The sequence below is a fragment of the Equus przewalskii genome, chromosome 1, assembly GCF_037783145.1.
Source record: "Equus przewalskii isolate Varuska chromosome 1, EquPr2, whole genome shotgun sequence".
Classification (NCBI taxonomy): Eukaryota; Metazoa; Chordata; class Mammalia; order Perissodactyla; family Equidae; genus Equus; species Equus przewalskii.
Window position 1 is genome coordinate 165566607 of NC_091831.1, and position 18905 is coordinate 165585511.

Consider the following 18905-nt stretch of genomic DNA (forward strand, 5'->3'; position numbering starts at 1 on the left):
CCCAGGCAATCAAAATATGAGCAAATGATTCTATTCTCTAGAATCCACTTATATAAATTTCATCCTTTGCAATTGAAACTTTCAACCAAACCATCTGTCAGGATAAGTAGGATAAGGTTTTAATTACTTACAGCAATGCAATTATACCATTAATGTTCAGCTAAAATTGAACCCATTCAATTTAATTAGCAATGCAGCTGTGAGTGGAAAGAGTGGTATTTTCAGATAGCCAACATAAGAGGTTATGAAAGCTCTTTTTTGTTTTTAGTTGCTCGGGCTTTGTTCTGGCATAATCCCTACTCTGCTTTACTACTCTTTGAATATGCGTGTGTGTGTGTATGTGCACATGTGTATAAATACACACACAGTGTATGGTAGATATATGTGTAAATACCTTTTCTGAAGGAGTGGATGCTGAGGGAGTGTGTGGTAGATATACATAATACATGTTTTCTGAAAAGTGAATTTATATATAATATATATAAATAATAGCCAAATAATTCCATACTCACACACTACACCTTCTGAAAAGCAAATCTTCTGGTGTTTACGGTCATGACTTTCATATCTGCTCCACATATGGCCTGGAAATGGAATTAATTCAACTCACTGAGAAATAATCTTCCTTTCAATTAAAGTTAATGTTTTAGCGAATGTATCCTCATCACGGTAACTACACTAGTTATGGGGTAAGGCACAGATAAAAGAATAAGATATATCTAATCACCTGAAGATGCCTACAAAGGAGATGAGACATTCATCCAGAGAGTAGTTAAATAAAAATGTGAGAAGCATGTTTGTAAGACACAGAATAATCGAATAAAATAAACAATATGTATCCTAATATTTTGAAGAGGAAAAATAATGTAGACTTAAGAAGAATAAAGTTCAGACTTTCCTGAACTTAAAAACATGGTTTTAGATATTGATAAGCATATAAATGAGAGAAAGGGCACTTCAGGTTGAGGCAGTGTCTGGTGGATGGCACGGAGACATGGTGAGAAAGTGAGTCAAAAGAGAAATAAGGAGCCAGCCTTCTCAGATAGAAGGCTCATGTTGGGAAGTTACATTGAGTTCCCTGGATTAGAAAGTCTTGAAAGCACTCTGAGGAGAGCCATAATAAAATTTGCTTCTTCCAAGAAGCTTGTGTAAAATAACTCAATTCCTGAAAGGGCAGTGACTAATTCTTATTCTTTGATCTTGCTAACACTTAAGTTTTCTTAATGGAAATATTTTTAAAATGTTAACGCCATGAACAGAAGGAAGGGATTAACGGAGTCAAATCTGTGAAGTTTCTCCTATCACGTACCTCACAGTTGCTATAGCAATGTTTTCACAAGCAGAGCCATAAAAAGAGAATACTGGCATGTTTGGAGAATTAACCAGAATTGTTTCAACTTGAGACTATGAAATAAATGAAGAGGCAGCATAGTGATGTGCTAAGAGCATGGACTCTCAATCAAATATGCCTGAGTTCAAATCCCTTTTTATGTAGCTGTGTCAACTGAGAGCTAGTTAATTAACTTCTCTATACTTTATTTTCCTCAGCTATAAAATAAGGAATATAATAGTACCCCATAGGGTTGTTGAAAGAATTGAATACTATTTTAGGTAAAGCTCTTAGAATGGTGGCTTACATATAAAATTATATTGAGCTATTATTATAAAAAAAAGTTTCACAAATAACATTTACCTAATTAGTAAATCTTCAAATTATTCCAATAACCAAATACCTAGAGAATTTTCTAAATGTCCATACATCATGCTTAATGAGAATCACCCTCAGGATCTAATTCTATGAAGTACTATGTCAGTTATACACTAAGTTCCACCACTAAATCCTGTGTCATAAGTTGCATCAAGTTTTCAAAAGTAGAATCTAAATTTATAATTTCTTAACTTCACACTTTCTGAGGGAAACTCTAATTCTTTCAAGCATACTTTATAAACTCAAATGCCTGTAAAGGACAGATACTTATAATAAACACATGAAGCAGCAAGAATGCAAGTAATAGGGAAGGGTGAGGGCTGTGGGTAAAAATGAAGAGAAATGAAAACAACGGGATTTGGCTGCACAAATCATGTCTGCAGGCTGAATTTGGCAATCAGATGATCAGTTTGCAACCCCATTAGTGAAAAATTTCATCTCAAGAAAGAAGAACTTGGGGCCAGCCCAGTGGCATAGTAGTTGGGTTCATATGCTCTGTTTTGGTGTCCTGAGGTTTGCCAGTTCAGATTCCAGGCAGAGACCTACACTCTACTCATTAAGCCTTGCTGTGGCAGCATCCCACATACAGGATAGAGGAAGATTGGCACAGATTTTAGGTCAGTGAGAATCTTCCTCGAGCAAAAAGAGGAAGATTGGCAATGGATGTTGTCTCAGGGCCAATCTTCCTCAGCCCCTATCCCCGCCCCCCAAAAAGAAAGAAGAGATTCCCTAGTGTTTGGTTATCCATTGCTGCAAGAAACACTTTGCCTAACCTTTCTTCAAGACAGGAGGAATTTGATTTTTTTAATATCCCTTTACTCTTCCCTCAGGAAATAGAAACAGTGTCAGAATCAAGGAAAAATATAGTTGCCCTTCCTAACATTCACGTTCTTTTGCTTTATAAAATTAAACAAAGGAAAGACACTCTTTTAGCAATCATCTATGCAAATCTGATCGTGATAAAGACAGACCGTCCAACAAATTCTGTAGCTTTTATTTCTGCATTACTTGCCCATCAGGTATACTAAATATATAAATGTAAAAACAAACAACTATTACAGAAACATGTTTTACTGAATTTCATCAGTCATCAATCCAGGATGAGCTGAACTATCTAACAAATCTGTTATAGATGACCTCATCCAACCATTGCCTTTACAAACAACTAGATGAGTTTGAGTCAAGAAGTTGATGTTTAAAATTTGCTAGAATAACTAACCATTACAGATAAAATTAAAAGCAACCCAGAAGCTCATCAATAAGAGGCTAATTGAGTAAACTATGAAATATTTACACAATAAAGTATTCTGCAGCTGTAAAAAGAAATAAGAAACATCTCTAGTTACTGCTATACAGATCCTCCCTGATATACACGTGAAAAACATCAAGGTGGAGGAAAATGTGTGTAGTAAGTTCAAGTAAGCTACTATTTTTCTAAGAAAGTGTGGAGATACATAAGAACTGTAAAAAAAAGTTACCTTGGAGTTGGGAATAAATAGGTACAAGTGAAGGGGGATGAGTATAAAAAGTGAGACTTCTTTTTAATTTTAACTTATATTGTAGGTTTAAATTCGGAACCTATAAATGTCTACATTTTGTGAAATATAAACGTATATATGAAATATATACATACACACACACATATGTCTATCCATAAAATACAATAAAATTAAAGAAAAATGAAACAAATGAGCCTTATAGTGTACAGAGTTGGTAGCAAATCACACAGAGGGGAGTTGTGGCCACATGGTGAGATTTTTAAAGTTCAAAAACTTCAAATTCCTTACATTTTTTTCAGTAATTATATCATTAATACTGATAATGATATTGTATTGTGATAAAGAATTACACCAATGCCCTTAGAAACAAAAATTTTCAGATATGGGACAAGAAATACAATTGAAAAACTCAACAAAATTAAGCAAAAGCTCCATAAATGTAAATTTGAACTGAAAATATCTGTAGGAACTCATGATACATTTTCCTTTAAATAATACAGATTTCTTATTGCTGGCAACTCAAAAGATGAAGAAATAATAATAAATTCATGAGCAAACATCATCTCTATGGCCAGGGTTGTAGTCTCCAAATACCATTCTCTGCCAGGGCTTTCTGGGGGAAATGGTTGACCCAGGTCTGTGGCAAGAATCTACAGTACAAGCTTGGACTCTGTTTTTATTCCAGAAACCAAGGAAATTATAAAAGAGTACTGATTTTATGGCCAGGGGGCTTTTGATATAACTTGAGGAGCTTCCACAGGCCAAAGTTAGAACATTTCAAGCATCATTAAAGACATAGCTATAACGTATTGAAATCTATCTATAATTATAAATCTATGGGTTTATAGTATTACTTTCAAACATTAATGAATCAATTTGTTATTCTACAACTGGTAAAATTGGTAAATGGGAAAATCAGCATTGAAATATTCTCTCTGCTTTTGAAATTTTTTATAATAAAAAGTTACAGAAATTTTCTGGATGTAGAAAACAAGATCTTGTTATAAAATTATAATGGCTGGCTGACCAAACTATATTTTGCTCAAAAGCTACAATATCTGATTTTGACACCTCTCTGGAAAATGGTTATTCAGAAATAAGAAAGATAAAGACAGATATAGAAAACTTGATAGAAAATACCTAGCAACCTGCCTAACCCTCAACATGATATGTTATTAGAGGAAAACAGCATTAGGGTAAACTTTTTTGAAAAGTTTGAGGAAATGTTAATACTTTTTACACTGAGATAGCTAAGATACATTTGAAATACTTGTGACACAGTACATTTAAAACATTCGTATTAAAACCCAATTGATCTACTGAGTTCCATTTTTAGAAATCATGATGCAATTTTATCATGCATAGAGCCTGTTTTACTAACTTAAGGGAAAATTTGTCAACACTGCTCTACGTCCCTCAATCTTATTATTCCTGGACAAATGATGGTGCAGTAAAATGGGCACAGATGCTGCCATTACATGGCCTGGAAACTGAATCCAGTTCTCCTCACCCCTGACATAGAATGTAGTTTAACTCAGATGTGCTTCCCTTTAGTCCTACTGTATAGTGAGTATAATAATTCCCCGTTTAGAGAGAGTTGTTCATAATGAAATTATGTAGGCTCAGCCTTTATCTCAGTGATGGGCTCAGAGTAAATTGTCTCCGTGAGTTTCCTTCCCCAGACCAAGATCTATGGTCACTGTTCACAGAAAGAGACGTTTGAAGATGACAGTTAGGAGTAACTTTGTAGATAATTCTTAACTCCCAATGAATTGGAATAATTCAATTATCTAATGTTAACTGTATTTCAAGCCTGCTGCATTCTGAATCAACATGTGTTGGAAAATGGAAATAGAGGGTAAAGTACACGTGATAGCTCCGTTTTAGTTTGAGAGTGTGTCATCCTCTCTTTCGCTACCTTTTGATTTGTTATTTGCACATCTGGTGCCATTGACATTTATATAGTAACCTCTTTTTCCCTTTTTTCCACATACACACACCCAGTGCAGGGAGTTGAACAGTCATACATGCAATGAACACAGTATTTCATGGTTAATGTACCATCATTTATGAGAATATGCTAGCATAATGATAGAGGACTGAAGCATGTAATCTATAATTAATACAAAGTGAACTGTCATGTAGGGGAAAATGGGCCTTTCCGCAGAAGTATAAGTGCAGTCATGGAAACGGCTATAGCTCCTTGATTGTAATTATTCAACCTCACTAGGGGTCTGCAGCTAGCTATTAAAGTGCTAGCAGTCCCTCATGGAGTAGTCTCCTATCCAATTAAACTTTCACAAGTCTATTCAGGAGGCACACTTCAGGTTGTCAAGACGTTGTGGGACACCACTGTGTTCCATTAAACAGTGTCAAGCACCTGCATTTCTAATAGAGCATAGTGCTCTTGGTTACCCTTTGCATATGGAATTTGATCAGAAAATTTTCTTTGTCTGTTTGAACAATTTGAACCTCTAGACAGATAAAGCATTTGTAATTGGAATAGATAAAGATCTTCAGTTTCTGTTGTTTAGAAGGACTGTACTAATTTAGCATTTTCTCTCCTGTGCAAAAGTAAAGCATATGCAGAAGTCAGTGAGAAACAAAGAAATGTTAAATGTTTGGGATGATTGGCAAAACAAATGCAATGTAAGTTAAAAATAAGTGAAGTATTTCACTGGATATTTAAAAGTGTGTGCAGCCATATTTGATACAAATTTTGAAATCTAGGAAAAATACACAATGAAAATTCCAAAACATTCTATGATTTCATGGACTTCCATCATGGATTTCAGGACTTCCATTAAAACTACTGCAATTTCTACTCCAAATTTCAAAATGAAAATGGGCTGAATTGTCAATATGCGAAATGAAAATGATTTTGGGGAATCCAGTAGATGCAGCATGATATACTAGAGAAGAGTTTTAATTGACAAGTAGATTACTCATATATATAGATTTATATTTATATTAAATCACCCATGATGATGATCAGATGCTTCTACATACCACTTAAAATCTTCTCAGCCTTACCTCTTTCTCCAAACCATGGTTTATAGTCACCAGTTATGCATACGTTTTAATCAGCTTCTGAGTGATAGATCAAGTCTATGCTTCACGTCTGCATGAGCCACCTACTTTGCACATTTTTCTCAGGAATCTCTGACACACTGGCATGAGACATCAGTGGGAAAATATTTGGCATTCATGATATGCATCACAGAAATAAGAGGGAGTTAAATTCTTAGGGCCACATTTGACCATTGGGGTATAAAGGCCAATGGATAAATACGTGCCCCATTTGCCCCTGAGTAGACAGTTGGGCTCAAGAATCAGTGATCCGTAGCAGTGGCCAAGTGGGTAATGAAATGTAGCGTGGCTTTCTACCCTTCAATCTTTCACTCCCCAATTCTTTCTCCCACTCCCTAGAATCACCTCCCAAATAAACTACCCTCATCAAGCCTCTTTCTCTGGCCTTTCTTCTGGGGAAACTAGGCTAAGACAATATGGGTCCCAGCTATGCTATTTAGTAATTTTATAACCCTATATAAATAGCTGGCATCAGTTCTTGTATATCCTCATAAAGAGTTAATAATGATCTTCATCAGTGTGTTAGGGAATGGTGTTATGATGTTCAGTCTGTATTCTCTTCTTTTTTTGTTGTTGTTGTGGCTTGAAGTAATCCAGTCTCAATTTGTATATATAATGCATTTTCTATTCTGTTAACTGAGGTACTCAGGCAAGAAGAACGTTTAAAACTCTAAAACCATGACTTTATGAAAAAGCAACAGCCAAACTTGAAAACATATAATTTCAATATGAATAAGAAGACTTTACGGAAGGAAAAACATATACAGCATGACAGTAGTTAGATATATAAAGATAGATCTCAGATAGTTATTTAACCTCTCAAAGCTTAGGTTTCTCACTTTTAAAATATTCTAACACTTACTTCACAGGGTTATTTCAAGTTTTTATGAATATAGCAGAAAAGTACTTATCATATAGGGTACATCTTTCATATCCAGAAGGACGTTTAATGTTACACAAAAAGTATCACAGTGATTCTGGGAAGATTAAATCATCCCAGTTTGCCCCAAATTTTCCCAGTTTTAAAACTAAAAGTCCTACATCACAGGAACTTCCTTAGTCCTGGGAAAATCAGGACTGTTGGTCGTCTTAAGGTGTTCATAAAGGTGAAATTCATTTTTGGCTCAGACACGAAGAATGAATAATCCCTTCCCAATACACATGACTTTAAAACTATAATCAAGATGACTATAATCATATAACAGTTTTCTGACCCAAAAACATTCCCATGACTAAGAGAACACAATTGCCAGAGACAGAAATCGTAGGTTAGAGTCAGAAGTACCCAATTACGCAGCCTTTTCTGGTTGGCAAACAAAACTAACTCTTTGGAATTGAAACAAAGGGTGGTAATATAGACAGGCTACATACAAATTGAGACTGTATCACTTCAAGCCATAACAAAAAATGATACAGAAGAGAATACATATTGAACATCATAACGCCATTCCCTAACACACTGGTGAAGATCGTTATTAATTCTTTATGAGTATGTACAAGAATTGATGCCAGACCACCACATTTTTTATGTATATTGTATATGTATATAATAAGATGGTCTGGATGTTTTGGGGTTTTTTTTATCCTTAACAAATTATTCTCATGTTTTGCCAATCATTGCCTCCCCAATATATGACTAACAATAGGTACAGGATAAGTATATTTGATTGAAAAAAGAAATGAATAACTAGGTTGCTGAAATAAATTCCTTATAATAAGTCCCTTTAGGTATGGTCTGTACCTATATCAGGTCAAGATCCTTTAGCCCAGATTAGGAAAAAACAATTTCCATTAATAAAGGATTGTTGTTGCTGTATATGATATACATTGCTATATTTATACACATTCATGTTGTATACTATTGGTAACTGGGATAATCAATGGATTATTAACACTATTCAAAAGTGAAAATAAAATAAATGATATCTATGTTGTGTTAAACTGCCTCCCTGAAATCAAGGTGATCAGCACATGTTGGCTTTCCAAGATAAGAATACTCTGAATTAATACAGGGTTTCTACTCTGTATTAAACATGTTAACCCTAACCAAGGAGGCATTTTTCATGGTAATTTTAATTGTTAATGTTTACTGAGTTCTTACCATGTGCTAAGGTAGTTGATACATTATTTTCATTAATTTTTCTCTTATAATCTCAAAACAAACCTATGAGGTAGTCTTTCAACTGCCTATATTTTCAGAAGAGGAAAATTAATCCTAGAAAGATCATTTACTCTAAGTCATACAGTCAAATTGGGATTCAAACCAAATCTGTCTTATTCTGATATTAAACAGAATTCTTAAATAGAAAACTCTTAAAACAAATGTTTAAAACAGAATATTCAATTATGAATACAGTGTTACTTTTCCTACTCTCTCAGAATGGGAAAAAACATATCAAAGATTTCCAGTCAAGCGCCTCAGTATTTTCCAAGGAAGTAATTTCTGATGAAACCGCTTAAGCACATATTCAGCAGCCTGTAGACAATTTCAGGACCTATCGATGAAGTTACTCACCCTGTTACTTACCAAAGTTCCAAGAGGTTTGCTGTAAATGAATTAAGAAGATGAGACCAACCTCAAAAGGACTCTCCTCTTGAGGAATTTCTAACACAGGCCTCCTCTGAGCAGACTCTTGAGGCTGAGGGAAAAGCCTTTTCAATAATATGCCCTTTTTCTTTCCCAAGATGTTTCTTTTGATTTGCTGTATAAATATCTAACATGTGAGAACAGAAAAAAAGAAGTCTTTTGCAGTTTCCAATCATTTTGTGTAAATTATTTTGAAAATTCTACTGTCGGAGTTGTTATTTCACTTTCCTCTCTAACTCTTTGAAAGGTCTATGCCTTTGAAAGTCAGAATAAGAATTGCTTAACAACTTATAGATTATCTTTGAAGGTAGATCACCACGTTTTTTTCAGAAACAGGCTTATCTAATTCCAGCTGACCTTGCGGTGTGTCGACCAGCTTAAATCAAGGATTGGCAAACATTATAAATGAGTCCCCAGTCGAGGCATGGTGCCTGTACTGTTGACACCTGCCTCACCTTGTGGTGCCGGAGTGCAGATTTCAGAATATCTTACTCAAAGAATTACGCTTCTGATGGTTGTAGAATTTGAAAGAAAAAAAAGGAAGAAGAAAATGAATAAGATTTTGAAAAGAAAGTTTGGAATTATTTTTCTTTTTTTGCGGGGGGAGCAATAGCCCTTCTCCCTGTAAGAGAATTTGAACTCTTTTATCTCCTCCTCAAAAGTACTGTAACACTCAACATCAAGAAATAAAAACGCTAAATTTGAAGGACCATACATCTGCAACCATAATATGCTTCTCACTAAATTTTAATCAGCAAGAGGATATAGATTTTTCAAGGTTGTTTCTATGTTCTATTAATAAGTCTAGAAATGTCAACTATGCTATATCATTAGTTGCGAATCTTGTGCTCCCTTATTGGTTCTAAATAAGTTCTATTATTGCTAACAAACCTAATGTTGCATCAGTAGAAATATCAATACAAATTATGCTCCAAGACTTGCTCCTTGTCATTTTGCTCTTGACAGTTGAGCTAACACAAACAATCAGCTTGTTAAATCAGACTCCCATAGGTCAGAGAACTTACCAGATATCCAGATTTACTAAAAATTAAGGAATATAGGCATTCAAGAATCCTGGATGAAATAAGGAAAGGGCTAGGACTTCCTGTGAGACTCCCACATTCTTTCTTTGGCCTCAGGAATGGACACCCTGGTCCAGAATAATAGACAAGTTCTCTAAGATAGGTACCTGAGTCCCCTCAGAGAGCAGAGAACATTTAAATCATGGAATGTCACCATTTTATGATGCACCCTTCCTTAAAATCTTAGAAAATTCAAAAACCAATAAAAAGGACCAAAGTGCAATTCCAGAGTCTCAACTCCTTGAACAAATGCAAAGAGGAATATTAAATTACACCTAAATTCTGAGTTTGTTGGCTTTTAAAAAGTTATATCTTTATTTCAATGAAAGTTGTATATTAAATTCTCCCGAGGCTTTAATTTCTTATGGTTTGTTCTTGGTTGCCCTCCCCTCTCCCTTTCACTCAAATCAGTACCTTATCCTCATAATTTACTAGCTTTAGAGAAGATAACATATTACCTTTTTTTCAGATGTACAGTTTATCTTATCCTATGGGCTTATTGCCAAGATGAAGCCAAAGCCAGTATTAGTAAATTTTTACTACCTACTATAGTTGAATTTATTTTAGTACTCAAAAGATTATTTGTATTTAAAAAATTTTGCTTACCTAGGAAGAATTAGCTTTCTAATAGATAGTTTGATTCCAAATGAAATTTTTAAAAACAGATTCTTGCCTGGAACTTAAGCAGAGCAAGTACTCAAATTCCACTCATAATTACTTGACTGTACATTTCTTCTTAGAATTTTGTATTCAGACTGATGATTTTTAGATTGCTTTTTTCTCTCTTTATGTCAGGAAAGACCTAAAGTGAACCTTTCTTTAGTTTGCATTAGCTTGTAAGTAGAATTTTTCTTTTCATAACATAGACATTTTACGATATAGTATGGACAGGAAAAATATAGCAGAAAGGACATCTTTTTGAGAAAACACTGATCTTGACAAACTCATATCATTATGTTAAACAAAAAGGGAATTAAAGAATGCCATATGAATCTTTAATGTTATTTCCAACAACATCCTTAATATTTATTTTTCTTTAAAATACATTGTTTTAATGATGTAGTCAATATCTCAAATTTGAAGCTCCAAGATTAAACACAGTATTAGGTTAAAATGTATCAACAATCATTCCTTTCAACATATGTTAATTATCTTGGAAATATAGTTTAGGATAACAAATAGGGAAATTTCATGTGAAATTGTCTTTAATTTAAATTCGTATTCAAGAATTGATCCATAAAATTAAACTTGATTAATTTATTGCTGAGATAGTATGGAAAACTGGTCAAACAACTGAAATTTTAGGAATGCTGAGTTTTCTACTTATTGTTTTTCTTTCTTCCAGAATAATATCATTTCTACTTGAAGCCCTACTAGGCACATTCGGTGACATATGTGCAAATGCTCAAATTTCAAAGCATTTCTTTGGAATTGGGCTTCCTCTGTCCACTCTTAGGAGAACTCTGAGAGAGGAAATTCCAATACTTCTTATCAATGGGCAGAAGGTGAATTATAGAACAATAGTGATTGTGATAATTACAGGCAGAACCAATGATTGCAATGATAATGAGAGGCAAAGGTTTTCACTCTTCTTGTATGACTGGAGATTGATATATGAAATTGATGATTATCCAAAACAGAAGTCTCTGAGGAGCTTTTAAAACTATAGATCTTCCGAGTACCACTTAAAATTCTGATTCATTAAGTCTGGGGTAGGATATCTAAATTTTTTCCTCAGGTAATCCTGGTGATCCAGCAAGTTCCTGAACCACAGCTTTCATTTGAATGCTCACCAATATGTGCCAAGATTTTTAAAAATAGTAGAAAGTACCACAGGAGAACCATTAGGAGGGAATGCTCCTGCCTCACACCTGTTTTGTTCTATGAGGATTAATTTCCCCCCAAAAATCCTACTCCTCTTATTTCTCCAAGAAGTGCGACTAATCTCCTACTTAGTTGGCATATAGCAATTAGCCCATGGTTTTCTAGTGGATAGAATTAATCTAACAGAGGCCCAGAGCATGACAAGATTGGGCTTTTTCCTCCTTCTTTTGCCAAAAGACCAGTGGTCTCAGCCATCTGGCAAAGAGTTTCTCATCTATAGACAGTTTACCCTTAGAAGACTGTTGGTAGCTCTCAACTGAAGAAGTGTTTACAAGCGAATTTTGACGCTGTATTGCATTCTCTGTTTGCCTTTAGGTGTAATGAAGTGATATTTTGTTTTTAATATCACAAGTACGTGTCTTATTATTCAATTGGGTCAGAACTCATGCATTTTTGGTATATTTAAAATCCCCTCAAAACTCAAAGAACAAAAATACATTATGATTAAAATTGAAACACAAAAGAAAGCATAACGTAATTGAATATATTATTTTACAAATGTAAAATCCTAGTAGTGTTCAAGGCAGGTAATTTAGAAGCTATTTCTAAAGTAGAAACTTAAAAAAGAACCTATTCTGATCTGTGTAGTAAATATCTAGGTGTTCCATTTTCTTCCATCTCTATTCTAAAAATGCTTTTCTCTCTGGATTCCTCAGGTCATCTTGGATTTCTCACTTTCCTCAAGCATTCACTCTCAGTCCTATTGACTGTACCTCTGCAAAGGTCTCTGTGAAGTAATGCAACAGCTTATCTAGTCTTCAAATTTCTCATTTCTTCCATATTCTATTCAATATTTGCACCATTACCAGACTCTTTCTAAAATGTAAATTTCATCATGTACCTTTCCCAACCTTCATTTTAAAAGCTTTCAATACTACCACATTTTTTTACACAGTCAAATAGAAATCTTTTAGAATGGAGTTCAAAATACCATTCTGCTTAGTTTATAGTACTCTGTTACCACCCTGCCTCCATTCTGCCTCCCTGGCATTCGTGCTCTAATTACATGGAAACACTACCCATTCACTGAATATGTCATGCATGTGAATGGCTCTCTTTCTGTAGAGAGGGCTTGTCCTTCCTCTATCTGGTAAAATTGTAGCACCATCTTTAAAATTAAGCTCTAATATTGCCTCCATTGAAGAGCCTTTCCTGAGTCTCCTCCAAGTAGACTAATTAGATCCTCCTCCTCTTGGATTCCATTGCACCCCTCATGTTGCCTACAAATTTCCCTTTTAAACTATGAGGTCACAGAGCAGGGACAAAATCTTTTTCTGTTCCCACAGTGATTAGTACATTGACAATAACAGAGAATAGAATCTTGATTAAGTCACAGCTTTCCTGAATTTTATTTTCATAATATATACAAGAGAGATCAGCCTTCAGAATGTTGCACAGATTAAATGAAATGTACATGCAAAAAATCTCTGTCATAGTATGTAGCATATAAGTAGCATTCAATAAGTGTTAGTTAAAGTTGGAATACATGATATTTTCAGAGTATCATTCATTTACAAATTTGTTAGGCATACATTAAAGAAGGGTACTATATAACCCTTGAAACTCTAACAATAAAAATAATTATGACTACAATTGGAACACAAAAGTAAGTGCAAAGTAACAGAATACATTATGTTATATGTATATCCTCACAACAAATCTGAGCTAGATGTGATAAAGTAGGTCCATAGCAAAATGCTTTTATAAAATACCATTTTAATATAATGGATGATAACAGATGATCATTAAGTGAATAAATATTTCAACTGGGTAAGAAAGAAATGCACAAAGAAGGAAGAAAGACAAAAGGGATAGAAGTGGCATCAATCACTACTCAGTGATTGTCCTATTCAAACTTCAGGTGAATATTGGACATAGGTCTTGGGAATCCAAGAATACTTTCCATCTTCATGCTATGAGCTCCTAAAGAAGTTAAGATAGGGGCTACTTTGGCGGCCCAGGGCATGGATCTACTTACTGCTCATCAAGCCATGCTGAGGCAGTGTCCCATATACAAGACAGATGAAGATTGGCATAGATGTTAGCTCAGGGATAATCTTCCTCAAGCAAAAATAGGAAGATTGGCAACAGATGTTAGCTTAGGGCCAATCTTCCTCACCAAAATAAAAAGTAATAATATTAAGTTAATAAAACTTTCCATTTAGGATGTTTCAATGAGGAATACTTTTATCTGCATGTAATAGAATACCTAACTAATAGTCCAGAGGTAGAGAGACTAGAATTGGTTCAGTGGTGCAATGATGGCATCAAGAGACCATGATGTTATCCTTGTGCTAATTACCTAAAATTCACAGCAAGACTACTGCATATCCAGATAACATATCTTAACTAAAGGAAAGAATAAATAAAAGCCAAAGGGTATATGAGACCCTGTCTATTGAGTCTATCCTTTTACATCAAGCAAGTTTTCAAAGAAGCTACACTCAGGATACATCCACTTCACCCAAACTTGGAACAAGTCTACCCAATTCTGACTTCACAGGAGGCTGATCACCTATTTACATCCTGTTTATTCAAAATTCATATATATCCTTTTCCCCATCACATAGAACACTCTCATCCACTATTCAAGATAGACAGCTAAAACTTCATCCAGTCACTGAATCTAGATTGCATGCTTAAAAGATAACTTATCTGCCCACAGCATCCACAATATACAATAGTTGAAAAGCAAGTAACTATAATAAAAAATTCCATTTGAAAAAAGGAAGCATGAAAAACATACAGTATTCAATCTATATCACATATAAAAATCAACATGTATCAGAACTAGCTGATAGGATTATTGAGACTCTCTGGTCTATAATGGAAAATTTTTCTGATGAGACATACTAGAAGCTTTCACGTCTCCTCTGTGCAAAAGTCTTCCTTTTACGTTATCCTTCAAGGTAACACCTTGGGCAAAGGGGATGGAGATAGCCTTCCTGCGACCTGACTCGCTACATCAGCTTTTTCCCAATTTGTGTAAATTCAGTGATACAGTATTCATATTAGGGATTGAACAACCAGAGTCTGAAGCTGGCCAGGCCTGGAGTTTCTTCAAAAATTCTGCTGTCGAAAATATAGCCAGGTTGCAGTCTTTATGCTTTTGGTCAATTCATTTTACATGTAAACACAGTCAAACTGATCATCTAGGCATACCTTTAAGCCTGGCAATCTTTAGCTTTTAAGTACAGACTTCTGTATACTCCCCTCAATTCTACCAGGAAATTTTTCACATAAATCTCTTTGGCCAGAATCAGATCATATGAGATCCCCTAGTTGTGAGAGATGATAGAAAGTTGAGATTTCAGTTTCCTGGCCTATCTAGAGTGGAAGGCAAGGAAAAGAAGTGGTTGTGAACGATGTTTTGGTGGGCAAATTTGAAGACTGCCTTTTTGAGTTAAAGATAGAGCCATTATTTGTTCCCTGTCCATTTCCAAAGGACACACTGCATTTCTCTATATCTTTAATGTTGGGTTTCTGGAATTTAATGAATAGCCGTGCTCACCATATCTTTTCCTGATTTTATAGTCTTCAATTATAACCAATATATTCATTCAGCATGACTAGTGTTAAGTCTTAAAAGAAAAAAATGTGTAAATATTATAAAGAATTTAAGCATTGTAAAAAACTCCAAAATTCTCAAGGAAATCACAAGAAAACTTACAACTCATAAATAACCATTATTAGCATTAGGTCAATATAAGTACAAGTATTTTTCAATGCATAGTTAAAAGCAGAAAAATAGGAAGACAAGATGACATAAATAGGTAAATATGTAGATATATAGACAGATAAAAATATAAGTAGATAAACACACACGCATACACTATATATGTGTATATTCATATGTATGTTTGCATTCATTCATCTGTATTTCTACATATGTGTGTGTGTGTGTGTGTGTGTGTGTATACATTCATAAATCTGATTTTGGTATCTACCAGATTAGACAAGTTGGAAAAAGCTCAAGTTGTATAATAAGTATTACACTATAAATTTTTTTCTTATATGATTTATGTGACTAGATGAGCTTACAAGAAAGTAAGGGATATTACTAGATATTACTAAAGACCAGAAATGAAGACAGAACTAAAAATGAAGGTGTTAAGAGTATGAGCTGACACAGTGATTATCCTGGAAGACTTGTTGGTTTAAGGTCAATATTTCTCAATGAGGTGCTAGTGATATTTAGGGCAGGTCAATTCTTCAATTTGTGGTTCTGTGTCATGTGTCATTGGACTTTAGGATGATTAACATCTCTGTCTCCCAATTTCAGAACACCTGCCATGGCCTCAGTCATTGTGACAACCAAACCTTGCTTAGAGGGTGGTAACAAATGTGCTTGAGAATCACTATCCCAAGTAACCCAGGAGCTTATGTTTTAATGCCAAGATGTGGACAGGAGATGAAACATTGGAGCAAGTTAAGACAAGGAATTAAGACTGAGATTCTCATATAAAGCAGGATCCTCAAAGGGGTGCAACTTTAATGAAAGACTGAAAAATATCTGCGCTCTGGTAAAATAAGGACCAGGAAGGTAGCCTGTTTTGGCTGTGCTCTGACACACTTCTCCTGAGATTTTAAAACCATACACTTGACCATAACAGATCTGGGGTTAAATTTTAAACACTACATGGTCTGCGACCCTCCAGGCAAAGAAATGAACAAAAATAGCAGACTCAGGCCCTTGAAAAATTTAAAGTATTTGGAATAGAAGCAAATGCATAACTATTGTGAAAGGAAGCACCCTCCCCACCAGTTGCCTGGTATTCTCACTTCAATTCCCAATAAGATGATGCCATCTATAATTTCAAAACACACAGTGAAACTGTCAACCTTGAGTGAGAGTTCTAAGATACAAATAACATTAATATTAAACTACCATGATCATTAGATAGTAAATTATCTGTCATGCATGAAATGATTAAATAGATGATAGAAGGAATTGAAAACAAATAATAGAGAAAGAAAAGGTAATATTTGAAGAGAACAAGCAGAGACTTTTCATATTAAGGATTTACAAGGCATTTTGAATAGGATGCACAGAATAAATCCATGACTAGATGATCACAGCAAAACTTTAGAATACAAACCACAAAGAGAATATCTTCAGGGAAATGGAGTTAAAAATCACTGTACCTTAAAAATAAAATTACCCAAACAAAAAAACTCATCAGCAAAAGCATAAGTGAGAAGACAATGGAATAAAATTAACAAAGTAATGACAGAAAATGAATGTTAACCCAAATTCTAAGTTGAGGTAAACAATAATTCAATAGAGACAGCAAATGAGAGACATGTTTAGACAATCAAAAGAAGAAAGATTTTGACACTAACAAACTGTCACTGGAAAAATTGCTAAAGGATAAACTTCAGTAAGAAGGAATTTCAACTCAAAAGGAAAAAATGAGGCCAAAAATGCAATATTGAGTAAAGAAATCAGTAAGTATGAGTTGAGTTGTTATAACTAAAAATTGATTCTATAAAATAATAATAGTAAATATCTTGAGCAATTTGAAAAAAATTGGAAACAAAATGCTAGAAAACAATAACAAATAAGATTACAGTGACAATGTAACAGAAGATTGGAATTAAAAAGTTCCAAAGACTTTATATCATTTGGGAGTCAACAATATTAATTTATTTTCAGCCAAATTTGAGTTAAAATTATGGATAACCAGTTTTTTTTTAAAGTACCAATAAAATACATATATTCCAATCTATCTGCAGGCAAAGGTGAGAAATAAAGAAAACTTGATTAATTCATTGGAAAAAAAGGAAAAAAGACACAAAGAAAGTAAAGAATAAAATAAAATTATCTATAATCACAATAAATGAAAATAGATTAAGCTCACCTCTTAAAAGATCCATATTTCCAGATTATATTATTATTTACTGAAGCCTAAAAACATAGAAGATTTGCTAGGGGAAGAATCCAGTTATGAGCTATATAAAAGATATATGAGGCAAACATTAAGTAGAAGAAAATAGTTATAAGCACATTTACAGCATTCACAGATGACGATGCAGATTTAAGGTACAAAAGCAGTTTTAGGCTTAAGAAATGATAATATAAAAAGACATAGTTTACTAGGAAGTCTTAGCCATCCTGTTTGGATGCATTATGTTGTGTAGCTTTCCATACACATTCACAAAGATAAAATCTAGGTGAATAAAGACCTAAAATTTTCAAACTTGTGACAGAAATTAGAACCAATTTATAAATTGATATCTTAGGATGGTGAAAGGTTTCAACAGAACACAAGCAGCAAAAAAAAAAAAAAAAGTGATAAGAAAGAAAGTTTGATAAATTTGATTTTAATAAGTTCAAAATTTCAATAAACAAAAGAAATTATAAATGAATTATTAAGACAAATGATAGATTTAAGAGAACATATATATATATTTTGGCAAATGATTATCACTGAAATATGCTAAGCATAAATACAACCCAATTGAAAAGCAGGCAAGGGAATAAAATCAGTAAGAGGTCCCAGCACTTATTCTCCCACAGGAACCCAATTTAACAACTCCCACAGATGAAAATAGCTTTCTGAGAGTTCTGAAGTATAGTTTAGAAGTTGCAACATGCTTGTGGAACACATAATCCAAAAACAGCCACACTGAAAAGGGTAAGAAGAACAGTTTCACTTTACCCATATCAAGCCTCCCTCAAGCTAGCACAGGACAAGGCTCAGACTGACCTGCTTATCCAGTGATTTTACCTGCAGGGGAGAAAGACAGTGAGGTGAGTATTCAATTTCCCCAGTCTTTCAGGGTATTGCCTGAGAGGTCCTCTTCTGTCTCACCTCATCCAGAATGCCAAGGAAATAGACATGGCGGGGTCATCTAGAGGAGCCAAGAACAAAGAAAAGAGGTGAGAACTCACAGGAAATACTGTACAGATCTCAACAACCAGCCTGTGGACCCTGCCAGACCACCTGTGGACTCCACCAGCTGGATAGCCTGAGTACCACAGAAGGTAGCCCACCCATGGACCCCAGTAACCAGACTGAATGTGCCCCTACAGTTGGCATGTGTGTACTCCC

General features: G+C 34.4%; 1 long non-coding RNA gene across 1 annotated transcript in view; it reads right to left on the reverse strand.

The window, feature by feature from the left end:
* The window catches only part of LOC139084681 (uncharacterized), a 172151-nt gene extending 153486 nt beyond the window's left edge, over positions 1 to 18665 (reverse strand). Inside the window, exon 1 of the long non-coding RNA XR_011542250.1 lies at positions 18561 to 18665. This is a non-coding gene — a long non-coding RNA (uncharacterized lncRNA). The remainder of the gene's footprint in view (positions 1 to 18560) is intronic.
* Between the last annotated feature and the right edge of the window lie 240 nt (positions 18666 to 18905).